The following is a 15,245-nucleotide window of genomic DNA, read 5'->3' as shown; positions in this document are numbered from 1 at the left end:
CCATAATTTTCCCAAGGTACTGATAAAGCTGTTCAGCTGCTGTAATCTGATTTTAAATTATCCTGCTCAAAAAAATTAATGGAGCACTTTTTAATCAGAGTACTCATGACGTCAGTTAGACCTCTGGGATATTGATGTGATCAGTTAAGTAGTAGACGGGGCTTTTCTCATTTGCATTTTGCTAGGGTGAGTGTCACTGCTGGTAGCATGAGGTTATACCTGGACCCTACTGAGGTTGTGCAGGTAGTCCATATCCTCCTTGATAGCACATCAATATGTGCCAGAAGGTTTGCTGTGTCACAGCATGGAGGAGATTCTAGGAGACAGGAAGTTACTCTGGGAGAGCTGGGCAGGGCCGTAGAAGGCCCTTAACCCATCAGCAGGACCAGTATTGGCTCCTTTTTGCAAGGATGAACAGAATGACATCCAGCAGGAGCACGATTGGTATTTGGCATAGAATACCAGAACTGGCAGGTACGCTGTGCTTTGTCAGAGATGAGAGCAGGTTCACCCTGAGCACATGTGACAGACGTCTTGGAGAACATTATGACTGGTTTAGTGGTGAGTGAAGGTTTGGGGAGGCATATACACGGAGTGACACACAGACCTCTACACGCTGGGCAGTGGCAGCTTGGGTGTCATTGGGTATCAGGATGAAATCCTTGATGCACAACAATGGATGGTGTCATGTGGTGAGAGTATCCCTGCAGTTCCTGGAAGATGAAGGACTTGATACCACTGAGTTTCCTCCACACCTGCCTGACCTAAATCCAATAGATCTCCTCTGGGATCTTTATATTTCAGTCCATCTGACATCCACCTCTTACTGTCCAGGACCTCAGTGACCAGTGCCCTGGCCCAGTGCTGTGAGGAAATCTCCCAGGGCACCACCTCTCATCTCATTAGGGGCAGGCCCCGGCGTTGTCAGACATACAGTACGTATGATACAGCGGGGCTCATTGAAACTTCTGAGTACTATTCTGAGTTTTTGTAATGAAATTTCAACAAAATGCACTAGCCCGACGCATCATTTTTTCACTTTGATTTTTGGTGTGTCTTTGATTTCAGCCCTGTGCAGGTTGATAATTTTCATTTCCATCAAACGATGTGGCATCCTATTGTTCCTAACACAGTACACAGTCCATATCAGTATAAATATCCAGCACGATTTTTCCCCCCCAATTGACATGATTCGAAATTGAAATGAAATTCTGAATCTGAATTTAAGTAGTTAGCGCAATAACACTGAAACAAAATAAACTTTATCGCTCTGCCTCAGCTAGTTGTTAATACAACTAGTTAATATACACTGCTAATATGACTGCCTTGTTGTTGTTGTGTGGTTTTTTTTTTCAAGTTGTTGTTGACAGATCTTGTTTTGTAAGAAACTTCGACATATTTCAGGCCGTTTGGGAAACACAAAGAGGACGTCACGCTTCTGTTCTGTCTGCACAATAGGAGTAGTGACACACCATCAATGGTAAACCTCAGTATGGTTAAATTTCACTATGGCTTAATAAGCAACAGGAGGGTTTTATTGCCATGTCTTTTTTTTCTTGGCCATGAGACTCAAAATGCTGTGAAGTAATCATAAAGCTGTCAGTAGGAGGAATATTTTCCACACAGCTTGATGACAAATAGCATGTAGGCCATACATGTGGGTGTTAAACAGACAACATACCGTAATGTGCAGTATTCTTTTTTTTATTATCAGTCTGCATCAGTGGGCTGTCGTCTGAATGCTGTGTGTGTGTTTGTCGATGTAAGCCAAAGTAACAAAAAACAAAAAACAGTCTGGTTCCCAGTTCTAAAAAAAAATCATAACAAAGATAAGAAAAAAAACAACCGTTTTTCTTTGGTTGAAACATGTTGCCTCCCTAAGACATTTTCATCATCTGAAGATAGTGGAAGCCTGTGCGTAAAAAGAATCCAGCACATCATGAAACGTGGGAAATGTTAATGTTACGGCTCAAAATTTCCTTCACCCCGTACCTCTGATTATTTAGACAAACACAGGAAAAACAAAACCTAAGCATGCAGTTCTGAAAGTGTCCAAAAGTCTAAAACACAATGCAGTTTTAAAACGTATCGTGCTGTTAAGTTAAAGATTCCATCAGCTTTAAGTGTGAATGTCAGAAAGAGGATACCTCTGCATGGTTGGTAGACTCTCAGCCCTTTGAAAAGGTGTCAGCTTGCAACAAGCTGGCATTTCTGCCTGGCTCTGTCCTCTTGTGGTTACTCCGCACTAAATGGTCCGAAACACTAAAGCAAAGCACGCTCATTAGCGAATAGAACAGAGGGGGAAAAAAATCACATTAAAATGTTGAAATTCAAAGATAATAGTGAAGGCAAAGAGATCAAACTTTTAACTGAAAGAGAATAAGAAGATGAGGTCTGCAGATCAGAGAGGGGATGGTGTATGGAAGAACTTCACAAAGCATTTAGTAGTAAAAATACATGACTGTTTGCTGGGGTGGGCAAAAAGACGTGTTACTCTTTTATGTTGTCGTCATACGTACAAGAATGCACTGGATACATAAGTGCGTGAGCACATAGGGTGACAGTAACCGTGTTTTGCTGCTTACAGTCTCTGTTTTGACATGAGAGTGCCTGTCTGTCACTGGCCAAGTCAACTTGTGCAGAAAGAGAGCGAAGCGCTGGCAAGTCTCACGGGATCCGTGAATCAAGGTCGGCGCAGCAGAAGGGGCCCAGTGTTTTCTTAATTCACTGACAGACACAGCTAACTCTGTTTACAGCAGCGTAACAAAAGCAGTCTGGAAACCATAGAGTCAAAACCTTGTTTTAATTATTTGCATTTGATAATGTTTTTTCACTCTGACCTAGTCAGAATTCCTGAATGCATTTTAATGTGGGGCGCAAATCCCTGGATGTCTCATCTCCCCTCAGCGCATTATGCTTTATGTAAATCAAGGCGGAAAAGGAGAGATCTTTTGTGTCAGCACATCTGACGTTCTTTTGTGCTAAGTTAAAGGCTTGTCTCGCGTAATCATGCCTCGCTGCTATTGTGGAGTTGTGGTTTGTGCACATTCATTAGGAGGAGCTTGTGAGTGACATTATGTTAGCTCTTACGGTTGAAAGTGAGAGGCTGCGCTCATTAACAAGACTACAATAAGTCCCATTCGGGGACCAGTCTATCCAGTCTTAACGATCATCCACTACGATGCAACTACTATGTGAAAAAAATAAATGAATAAGAAAAACACGAACATTTAGTCATGGTTACTCAACAGGTTTCCTTGCCAACTTATATATGAAAAAGAAAGGGGGAAAAAAAAAGAAAAAACAAACTTTATATTAATTCTGGCTCAATTAATACAGAGTGCATTCACGTTAACTAGTAATCATTATGCTCCACTGATCTAAAGGCCATTGTCACTCAGGCACTTGAAGAAGTCTTTTGTGTAACAGAAGAATGGCAGAGTAACCCCCGACAGTGCCGAGCAAGGCCAGGGAGACATTTCTCCAGCCCCACTGCTCTCAGCAGCCTGGAGTAGGATTTCAGGGTCTGAGTGGCCATGAGTGTTGCTGAGTGATAGGCAAAGAGAAGGGACCCTAAACCCAATAGCTTTGATGATTGAAACAAAACACGGGAGTCCCCTCGGACCACAGCCTGCGGCTCTGTGACTAAGCAAGCTGTCATGCTAACTTGAGGGTTGCAGCTACCAGACTTTGAGTTTGAGTGCACCCTTCCTTGCTATAGGTGTTTAGTTCAGACGTACACCAACAACCCACTCTAAAAGCTGATATAGAGTACACTTTTAATCAACAGTCGCTGCAGTTTTTCCCGTGAGACTGTGAATAGAAGGCTGGAAAGTCTTGACAATGACAGTAATTTTACGGGGTCAAAGGTGGTTAAGAGTCGCACTTCTCTGAAATGAAACGCTGTTCTCATGAATTCTAATGACGTTCTGAATGTTCTTTCCATGTCGCCTAGAAAACATTTCTAGACTACGACATTTCTTTGCCAAATACTTTTGGGAGGAAACATAATTGCTGCCTCGATTACTTTAACTTCCAGTGTTTCTTTTTCTGAGTTCATGGACTGCGATGCTTTCATACCATCAGATCTATTTGGAAGCGATACAGAGAGACAGGACCACATGGCAACTTCACCTGGCCGCAAAAAAGTTCATTTGTAGGCAAATAAGTACTGATTGCTTTATTTACTATTCATTTATGAACCCGACAAAAAAGGTCCTGCAATGACAGGATGACAGTTCGTCACTGTCGCTGTATTTTTGCGAAAGTAATTTAAAAACAAGTTGAAAGCGGCGACACTTTGCTCCCTCTGAAGATTTAACGCTATAGCTGATGCATTTTTTTGGCCAGTAAAGTATTTGTTTACCCAACAGTTGGATGTATGATTGATGTTTTCAATATTTTGAGGTATAAACCATGTCCTGTGGGTGTGCTTCCTATAGGTGTGGTGACCAGCAGTTCAGCTGGTTGTGGCTATTGAGTGGCCTCAGTGTTGGGAAATCATAAAGCATCAAGAAATGTAGAAAACAGTCCCAAGAAAAAGCAAAGAGTAACAGGCCTGCATCTGAGTGTCACGTTGGACCCATGGAAGTTGACTGGTTATCAACAACAGGGATAATGCTGCCTCACAGTGAAAAGTTTGACATGACTTATTCTGAGCAGCCACACACAATCATGTGTTTCTTGATGAAAAATGTTCAATGTCTGTATCCCTTTTCACTTGTTATTGTAGCTGTCGTAAAAAGTTGTACATATTTGAAGTACTGTGCAAGTCTTGAGCAACCCTCATTTCTTCATATTTTGCTTGCCAGACCATCTAGTAATTTTTACGAAGGCCTTTTGAAAGTTTCTTTTTTGTTAGACATTGGCTGCCTTTTCACTCATTTTCATTCCCGTCCAGACCTAATCATTTTTAGAGGAATGTTTTTGTTTTTTCACTTAACACTAACCTATGAATCATTCAAACATAAAAAAATGCACCTAACTCAAGTGAAAAACCAGTGTTGTGTCCACACATATCAGACAATTTGGCAATGAAGCCATTTTATCTTTAGCCACTTTTTTTAAACTAGCAAAATAGTTTAGTTAAATCTTCAAAGCTGCCAAAGTCTGGCAGGCATAAAACAGTATTTTTGCAAGGTCATTCATGAAGAGCTTTTAGCTAGAATTTATTTTCTTTAAAACAACTAAGGAAATTGACAAGTGGAAGAAAAAAGAAGAAGTGGGAGGCCTAAAAAAAACTACACAGCAGATTAACAGGATCTGAAAGTAAAGTCATTAATAAAAAGTTGTTTTGTTTTTTTTAAAAAATCTGACACTGACCAGACACAGTACATGCATCTTCCCCTTTGGTTCATCCAGCTATTTCCTGAGCTTTTATTATAAATGATCTCATTGGAAGGGTGGCTGTCAAAAAGCCACTCTTAAGTAAAGGAAACAAGGTAAAAGGCTGAGTTCTGTCAGATTACTCAAGAACTGGTCTGAAAATCAAAAGACAACAGGTCTTTTGGAGTGATGGATCCAAATTTGAAAGTTTTGGTTCAGATTGTCATCAGTAGGTTTGGGAACAGTATGGAGAGAGGCACAGCAGTGAGTGACTACAGCCATCTGTAAAACACGGTGGAGGCTCTGCCATGGTTTGGACCTACATTTTAGTTAATGGCGTTGGAGATTTTGTCAAAATTGATGGACTTATGAACGTAGAAAAAGTGGGGTACAAAATTTTGGTCAACCACTTAGCACCATCTGGAAAGTATCTGCTTGGTAACGGCCTATTTTTCACCAGGACAATGATCCTAAATACACTGACAATGCAGTAAAAGCATACCTGGATAAAAAAAAAAGCACACACATTGAAACAGTATCAGTCATGGACTGGCCTCCCCAGAGCCTGGACCGCAACATTATCGAAGCAGTTTGGGATCATCTTGATAGAAAACAGAACAAAAGACAGCCAACATCCAAAACAGAGCTTTGAATTTCCTTCCTTTAGCCTGGAGAACTACTCCTGAAGACTACCTAAAGAAATAAGAAAACTAAGTAAGTTAAGGGTAAAGATAGTAATACCAAATATTCACTTTCAAGCCCTTAGAACTGTACAGTACAGCTGTTTTTGCCTTGCATCTTCTATTAAAGTGCAATTTTGTCAATAAACTGCTGCTTATTTCTTATTTTTCTAGCAAAATATAAAGAAATGAGAGGTGACTTATGACTCTATGCTGTATGTGGAATGACTTCCCTGTTGCACGTTATAGATCAGCGGTCCCCAACCCCCGGGCCTCGGACCGGTACCGGTCCGTGAGTCGTTTGGTACCGGGCCGCGAGAGTTGAGGCTCAGGTGTGAAATGTATGGTTTTCAGGGTTTTTATCGGTTTCCAGCGTTATTTTGTTAACGTTTTTATCGTTAACTCGGTTTTCCTGGGTCTTTTCACGTGTGTTATGAATAAATATTATTTTTTTCGGTACCAGTTCTAGTTTTATTTTGTTGTATTTATCCACGACGCCTTAAAGGTCTGTGAAAATATTGTCGGGCATAAACCGGTCCGTGGCGCAAAAAAGGTTGGGGACCGCTGTTATAGATGTACCAATGACCCACACTGAATCTTGATCACATCATGGATTTGTAAATTGGCATAACAAATAACAATACTCAGTTGATCTTAACTATAGGTTTTTCTTCTTTTGTTTCATGCAAAGAAAAAAAGAGAATTGGAAACATTTTTATAACAATGTTAAACAAATGATACTGGTACCTCTTGTAAGGTGTTTCCCTAAAAGAATTTAAAAAATGAGAATTTTACCTTTTTAGGCTGTAGCTCTTTAACATGGTTGCAGCCAGTTAATAAATCAAAAATGGTTAACATTAAAGACACAAACAAACATGAATCTCTTTGAGGGTTAAAAAGAAAACAATTCTCCGAGCCTTTCAACTCCGCTGCGTGCTTCACATCTTCAGGATGTGTGAAAGACGGAGAGAAAACACTGCATGCTAAAATGTTCCAGCTTCATGGGACGTGTTTAAAACTGCCGTTGCTCAATCAAAGCGCCGATAGCATCTCCTTCTCTTTTTATTACCCTTTGGAAACATGCTCAGAGTATTATGTTATCAAACTGGGAAAAGGGAGGGAGCGCGCAGACAGCTGAACAAAGGCAACGCAAACAGCTGTGCCAGTGCAAACAGCAGACAGATTATTTGTGAGAGAAAAGTTAGGCAGGCCTCACTATCATAACACTGTTCTAAAATCATAGCAGCCATGAAGTGCTCTTCAGCTGTGTTTATTTACACACTTTTTTTTTGTTGAGCAGTTTCTGGAAATGACAGTTGTGTCGGTAAAAACCAAACTGCAGCCTTTGATGTAAAACTCTGATCCCACTCAGCCTGAATGACAGCGCTCGCCTCTTGTCTGTCAGGACGGTCTCGGACTCGACATTTTCTCTCTTGAGGTGGCTGGCTGCAGTAGGAGGACCAGTGTTGATACAGCTGATCGCTGTTATTCCAAGTGAAATATATGGTCCTGTTTGTTTTCAGAGATAGACCCAATGCTTTGCTTCAAGTTCATATTCATCTATGGAGGGAAACATCTCAGCACAGATACAGTCTCTTCTCCTCATCGTGCCGCCGAGGAGCATTTCTAGTACATTAAAAGTCTCACCAGGGTGGGATTATAAACCAGATTCTGACCAAGCTCTGACTGACTTCCAATTACACGCGATTATGCCCTGTGAACGCCATATGATGAGACGGTGGGTGGATTTTAAGAGCCGCGTTCCAAGAGATATGATTGCAGTTAAAAAAGAAAAAAAAATTGACATGACAAACATAAGTGCCCTCAAGGTGTTGAAGGAGCGCCAGTAACAGAGGATAGCAGTAATTTTAGAGTTGCGTGCAAGAGACACTACCTTGTGGAGCTGCTGCACACCCATGTGATGGATTTCCCCTCAAGAAGGTTTCATTGGTATCTATCAGGGGGGGAAACATGAAAAAATGACTAAAAGCATTGTTTGATGCTCTTGGCAGGAGTTGGGGTGATGCGTTCTGCTGCAGGACTCTCACAGGCTCGTGTTACAACCAGAGGAAACTTTGTCACACAGCACTAAAATGTATTCAGCTCCAGCAACAATCCCAGAGTTATGGTAATGTTACTGCCTTAATATTTGTCAAGACAAATTGGCCTTTGTATATACTCTCACTTAATTTGGTCTTGGACTCTTAAGACAATATTGAAGTTAGACTGCAGCATTTGGTTTAAGTAATGATATTACCTCAGTGGTGGATGAGGCAATACAGTATTCCTCTACATCTTTGGAGGGAAGGGGAAGTCCCCGCGTCTGTGTGCTGTTTGACTGAGCCGGTTGAGTAATGCAGCCTGGGATTAGGTGGAGCAGCCTCACAGCAGCAAGCCCTCCCTCACACTGGTCTGTCTGAACCCACACATGTGAACAGCTGGATCAGAACCGTAGCTGGCCTGCCTCCTTCCAAGGTGTCAGACCATTTATATATCAGTCCTAATGGAAGAACATTCTTTCTCTTTTAAAGCTGTAAAAGAGCAAATAAACCAAATTTACTGTTTTAACAAACCCTCGCTAAAAAAGCACACGGAGGAATGCATTCCTCCTCTGATTTATGGTCACTGAGTGTTTTTATGAACAAAAGGCATTGTGCTTTTCCTCAAAAGGCCATCGCCAACAAGCAGATGATGAAATTAAGAGTCTGTGCCTCTGTGTAAACTTTTAAGGTTTTTTTTAAAAGCAAAAATAAAGATTTACAAGATAAATCCTGAGTACGCTTTAACTTAAGATTTCGTTTCTGGCAGAAACAAAAAAGAAAAAAACAGGGATTTTCAGGGCAGCACGACCTGCTCTCTCATTCTCTGCGTCACCAGCGGCAATAAATTAGCGGTACACTTCGTCACTTATTGCAAAAGCCGCTGAATGTTTAACATAAATTGATGGATTTTTACGGCCAACTAAATATTTGTTTACCCAACCCAAGGAACATGGACAATACTTCCAATATTTTGAGGCTTCAACAATGTCCTGTTTGTGTGTTGCCTATAGGTGTGGTGACCAGGAGTCAGCTGGGCTGTGGTAACTGAGGCTAGTGGCCACAATGTTGGGAAATCATCGCATAACAACAAATGGAGAAACCAGCAAGAGACATAAGATGTTGCTGGAAGAGAGAGCGTGAGAACTCAGGATAATAAAGATTCTTGAGGTCTAAAACAAGTGGAAGTGAAAAAAAGTAGCGTTGCCAGTAGTGTGACTTTTGTAGAACGACTTTCCAGACATGCTCCTCAAAAGAATGCTCCCCGCGCCTCACCATATCAAATCTACTACGATGTGGAGCACTAATTTGGTTAAAATGAGTTACGACTGCTTCATTGCATTAGAGCATCAGAATATATTAGCGGCAGAAAAACAACTCACTGTGTAATATGTCGACATTAAATCATTAGGCAGATGTTAAGGGTGGCAGCTTAAATGCGCGACTAAAAAAAATGATTAATGCCACGACATGACAGAGTGAGAAAGTATAGAACAATCCAATCATATAAGTGGTTGAAGGAACTGCCAAAGATGGAGAACACCCCTAGTTTAGAGACGACAGCAGCAAATATTTGACGCCCCCCCCCACCCTCCTTAGCTTGCGCTGCTGTATTGCAACATATTTATGGAAAATGAATTAAAATGTAATTTACACACGCACAGTCTCGTATACAAAGAACTGTGTTTGCTTAATTAAAAAAGAAGCAATGATTAGTCTGTGAGAAAAAGTAATGGGAGCACAGCAGATGAAAGGCTTCAATTATCTGATTGTTTATAATGCAGCACCAGGGACCCGGACCCATACTGTTCATTATAAAGGAGTGTGATCCCGAATAAGGCGAGGCCAGCTCTGCACCGATCAGATATATGTAGCAGTGTGGAAACTGGCTGTATATTATGAAAGATTACAATCTAAGCAGTGTGGTGTGTGCATGTAATTCATGCCATATCCTGTGAGGGCCTGGGGTTAAACAGGCAGACTTAGTGACAAGAACGAGACTTCAATCAGCGTGAGGCCCCAGTAGGGTACGGAGAAAAATCCACCGCTGGCAGTTGATTGTGAACGACATTAGCTGGGACGGAAATTGAACAGCGATAGCTGAGAAAATGTGTTAGGTTCGACTTGTGTGGTTTCAAGTTGGAAATGTCTGTAAGGTGGTTTGAGTTACAAATCTCATGTTTATTCTGGATTTTAGCATTGCAATGGAACGAAGCGTGTGCAGATAGAGGAGATGGGTGATATGGTGTGTGTGGGGGGCTCACAGCTGGTTAGTGTGTTTCTTCCGAGGCGGCAGTGGCAGCCTCCGTGGAGTGTCTATATTTAATGTCCTTGGAGAGGCTCAGATGAACTCTCATACACAGGTCCAGGCTTTAGCAAAGCATGCAGCAGTGTGGAGAGACAGATTGAAATGCTGAGGGAAGTATTTAACCCCTGCCACCTTTCCAATTAGATAACTTATGTCCCATTTCCTTAAAGATCTTGAGAACATATTTATTGAAAAGGGGCTTTATTTTGGACACAAAACAATGGCATGTCCCTGTCCGCAGTAGGCTTCAAGTTACCGTTTTTAGCTAGATGCTACTTTTCAACCAACATCTTCTGATTTTAAAAGAAGGAATTGTGAGTCAAGTATTTTTAAGTCACTTTGTGCAATATCATTGTTTTTCTGTTTGCTTTTCCTTTCGTGATGTGTTGTCTTTACAAACTTTGTTTATTAATCTTAGTGCAGAAATATGCAGCGCCTCCAATCTCCAACCCTAACTCGCGCACTAGGAATAAAACGGACAAAGTTAAATGGAATATCCCATTAAATAAAGTGGGAAAGTATACTATCATTAAACTAGTCTCACAGGAAAAATACAACCACCAGTCACTTCATTAAGTACACATGTTCAACTGTTTACTAATGCAAATATCTAATCAGCCAATGACATGGAGTTAACTCAGTGCAATTATTCATGGTCAAGGGAACCTGTTGAATTTCAAACTGATTATCAGAATGGGAATAAAGCTGCTTTGTGGTGCTTTAAATGTGGTATGGTTGTTGGTGCCAAACGAGCTGAGTATTTCAGAAATTGCTGATCTGCTAAGATTTTCCCACACAACCATATCTGGGCTTTGAGAAATGTTTTCTGCAACTTACTGAATGTGTTTAAGGCAGTTCTGAAGGCAAATGGGAATCCAACCCAGTACTAGCAAGGAGTACCTAATAAAGTGGCTGGTGTGTGCATATATTCCCAATTTATATCAGAACAAGGGGAAAAGTCTAAACTCCCAAATAAGCAATGATGAAAAAATGTACGCAGTAAGTACCATGCAGCTTCTTTGTTCCAGGTGTTGTTGAAAGGTAGATAATAAAAGTAGAACGTCATGAATCTGTCATGATTTCAGGGCTGCCACTGAGAACAAAGTGGAGGAAATGAAGTGGTGTCCAGGGATAATGCCTCCTTTCTCCAAACTCTTAAAGGCTCCCAAGCTGCCAGTCAGCACCTGATTAACACCAAAGGTCTCCCGTTTTCCACTCCCCCTTTCATCTCTACCCTTGGAGTGAAATGGAGACCATGGACTTGTCAAAACTGAGTCTGCGGACAGTCTGTATCCCGTTATTCGCACATCAGTGGGTTTTACCGAAGCCAAAAAGGAATACAAATTAGACCTAGTCCGTCATTTAAGTGTTTTTTTCCCCTCTCAAAGCGTAAAGCTTCCGGGAAATTATCATGAGTCCAATCATGTGTCTTTTGAACAATGATCAAATCGGCTATTAAATTTCGTGATTTTTCTCCGACCTGTTTTACAAAGTGATTACTTTGAACTAGAATGTCACAAAAAACAAGAAATTTGATCTAATGGGGGGTTTAAGATCTATACACTCCAAAGTCCTGAGAGACGGACTATCTAATGGTTCATGTGGTTAACAGATATAAAAGGACTGGGTCACAGATGAGCCACGGCTATATCACCATGTCTCCTAAATGTGCAATAGTAAACATTTACTATTTCAGGGTTTCAGTGACGTTATTGAGCTTTTTTCCCCCTGCACTTTCACAAATACTTCTAATGATTCAAATAACCCAAGAATTACAGCCTTGACACAAGTAAGAGTTTCAGGTTAGATCTCAAAATAAAAACAAACTGTGTGCTCTGATAGCTGGGCTGCAAATTTCTATTTTTTTTTAGCTTAACAAGTGAAATGTAAATAAAAAATAATGGCGATGATAACAGAATTAACATAACAAATGGACTAATACTGACTTCAAGCACAGTTATACTGTGTTTTCTACTTTCCGAGATTTCCATACATAACATCTAGTTCTGAAAAACCTCAGCCTTCAAAGCATGCGCGAGGATGTAGTAACAGAGAAAAACACACAAAATCTGGGGAAGATTTCTGATGACAAGGCAATTTCTCGGGTTTACCACATTCAGGCCTATTAGAAGCATGTTTATTTGAGTTCATCCCAGCAACACATGCATGTAGTATTTTATTACTAAAGCATCGCCATAGGACTTTCAGGGCAGATTTGGGGTGTGCGTTCAGGAAAACACAACCACTTATTAAAGTCTAGACGCAACATAAAACCATCAGAAGTCCTGAAGTAAGCACTCGCAGGCTCTCGTGGACAGAGCTGTCAGTGTCTGTTTAACCATGCTGGTTTTCTGCTGCTGTCTGCGCAGTGTTAGGAGAGATTTAATGCAAACTTTGTGGCGGGACAATAAGAGCACAAACTAAATTTCAGTCATTGTCAGTCTTTTGGCCTACAATCGATTTCCCCGGTCACAATGAAAGTCTTTTGCAGCGTAAGAGATTTTTTTATTCTCCAACTTATGCCTTCCTTTGCAGCAGAGGAATTCCACGATATCTAGAGGTTTCCCACCTGCAGTGCACTGAAAATATCCAAGTTTGATTTACAAGCTTTCTTTTGGTTGGACCTGCATGCACATGAAGAATAAACCTGCGGGTAACACTCAAAGGAGTGAAAAACGTTCGCTTTTAAAACAGTATCCTGTCACACCATCTCCTACAGGTAAACCTGCACAGATCACCTCAGTTTAAGTACAGTGAAAGTGGAAAGCAGGAACATATTTCAGCGAGTTTGCCATGAATATATGACCTGCTTTTGTAACCCAAACAGTTTCTTTCTTGGGGATCTCTGCAGAATACAATTTGAAGTATTCAAACAACTTTAAATATTTTAAGGTCATCTGATGAGTCCTGTTATTTTGTAGGGTAAGCTATCACAGTGATAATCGTAACTTTGTGAATATTGACTGAAGGGTGAAGAAACTCAGACAGTTTGCCTCAGCCTCTGTCAGTATCTTGACATTCAAAGAGAAATTATGAGCACTTTTGGAATGAAAGCATTTCTCTAATCTTTTAGCGAGACATTGAGATAGAGAACATAGCAAGGTGAAAGGAATGGTGCTGCCTATGTCTGTGAACAGGAGCGGGTCTCAGGAGTCCGGAGGTCTGGCCCACTCTTCAAATGGCACAGTGTTTGTTGGGGAATGTGCAATTATGGAGGCCAGGCCTTTGATCCAGGTTTTCCATCAGGGCTAAATTGTCCTCACATTGAGCGCTGCAGTGTATCCTTGGGCACTCCTTTATATTCTGCTGCTCTTTCATGTGCACCCCTCTGGAACTCAAAGCATCCCCTCTTGAAAGTGAGCTTTGGTTTGTCCATGCTCCAGTGCGATAGGGGAAAAAGCTGCCCGAGCTGTCCGTGTGCATGTGCATTTGTGTACGTCTGTGCCAATGATCAAATAGAAAGTAGCAAGGAAGAGTTAAGAGTTGTGCAAAGTAAAGTGGGATATAAAATACCTTTGTGTATGGTTATAATTGTATGTGGAAGAAGTGTTTGTGACAGGAAGTTTGTGTTCCTGTGCTTGCGTGTGTTCGAGTCTGTGATTGTGATTCTTTCCACATGCTCCCATGTGTTATCTGTCCTGCTCATAATAACTACCACCTATGTCAGATTAACCAGAGGGACTTTCTCCCTTTCTGTTTTCTTCCAGATAGTTTGTGTAACTCCTTTCCCCCCCCAAACATCAAGGCCGAATGCTTATTATGCTTTTTCTCAAAAGGATTTTATTATAGACTCGAGGCACTGTCAGTACAAGTGAGTAATTTCGGAGGCTTATTAATAGTGGCCATTTCAGATCATTAGACTGGCTCCTGAAAAAAAAAAAGAAAAAAGAAATAACGTATTGTCCAGTCTGTGTGCTCTTAATCATCTGTCGTGACACTATAAGCAAGCCAATATAATCAACCACAAAGTGAGACCACATGTTTTATGACAAATAAAATAACAGTGCCCTTAGTTGCGTGTCGCTGGGATGTTCTGTTTGAATTCTTCACGTGAGTTCTTCGAGAGATGAGTATTGAATGCTTTGACTTCAATCCAAATCATTTGTTATCTAAATTTGCTGTAACTGTGTGTATGTTGGATTACATTACTTTGATGTTAACATGGATCTACTGGGGAATGAAAGCATTGCATGAGTCCACCAAACCATAAATAATTGAAAGATTTATTCAAAGCATTTCTGAGAGAAACAGAGCACTGGTGTGTTTTTCTGCACAAAATTTGATTAATTTTGTATAGATGTGATTTGACCAAGTTTAAAAGCTCTCCAGCCTGTAAAAGCGGCCTTTCTTCAGACATTGAGCAACATCAGAGCACAAATATACCAATAAATCAGTTTGTTTTACAGCATATCTACAGAACACTGTTACTAAACTCTCTTGAGCACTGTATGGCTAATGCTAACATGTGTACCATGTCAAAGCCAAGTTCCTTAAATGCTGTCTTAAAACATAAAGTTCTACATTTTAATTAACTGGGTTGCCCTAAGTAAAATATAAGGGCCTTATATAAACTCAAATCAGATATTTGCTTTCTAACTTTAATGTCTCATTTAACATCACCGAGTTGTACCTTGCTAGACAAGCTAGCTAGTGCTAGCATTAGCACGTAACTCTCCTGGACTCCCTTGTAATCCAAATAAGTTCATACCCAGTTTAAAACCAGTGAACAAACTAACGAAATATACGCCAAGTTGTTTAACTTGATGCTTCAGAACAGTAGTCCAGAAACAAAGAAATAAGACGTGTCATGTGTAGCTTGTCCACCTTTTATATACAGCCTATGACTAAACTAACAGTAGACATGGTAAGTTATTTTGTTAGTTAAGAACATTG

This window comes from Neolamprologus brichardi, chromosome 13 (assembly GCF_056152115.1).
Source record: "Neolamprologus brichardi isolate AB-2024 chromosome 13, ASM5615211v1, whole genome shotgun sequence".
NCBI lineage: Eukaryota > Metazoa > Chordata > Actinopteri > Cichliformes > Cichlidae > Neolamprologus > Neolamprologus brichardi.
This window is presented reverse-complemented; position numbering follows the sequence as displayed.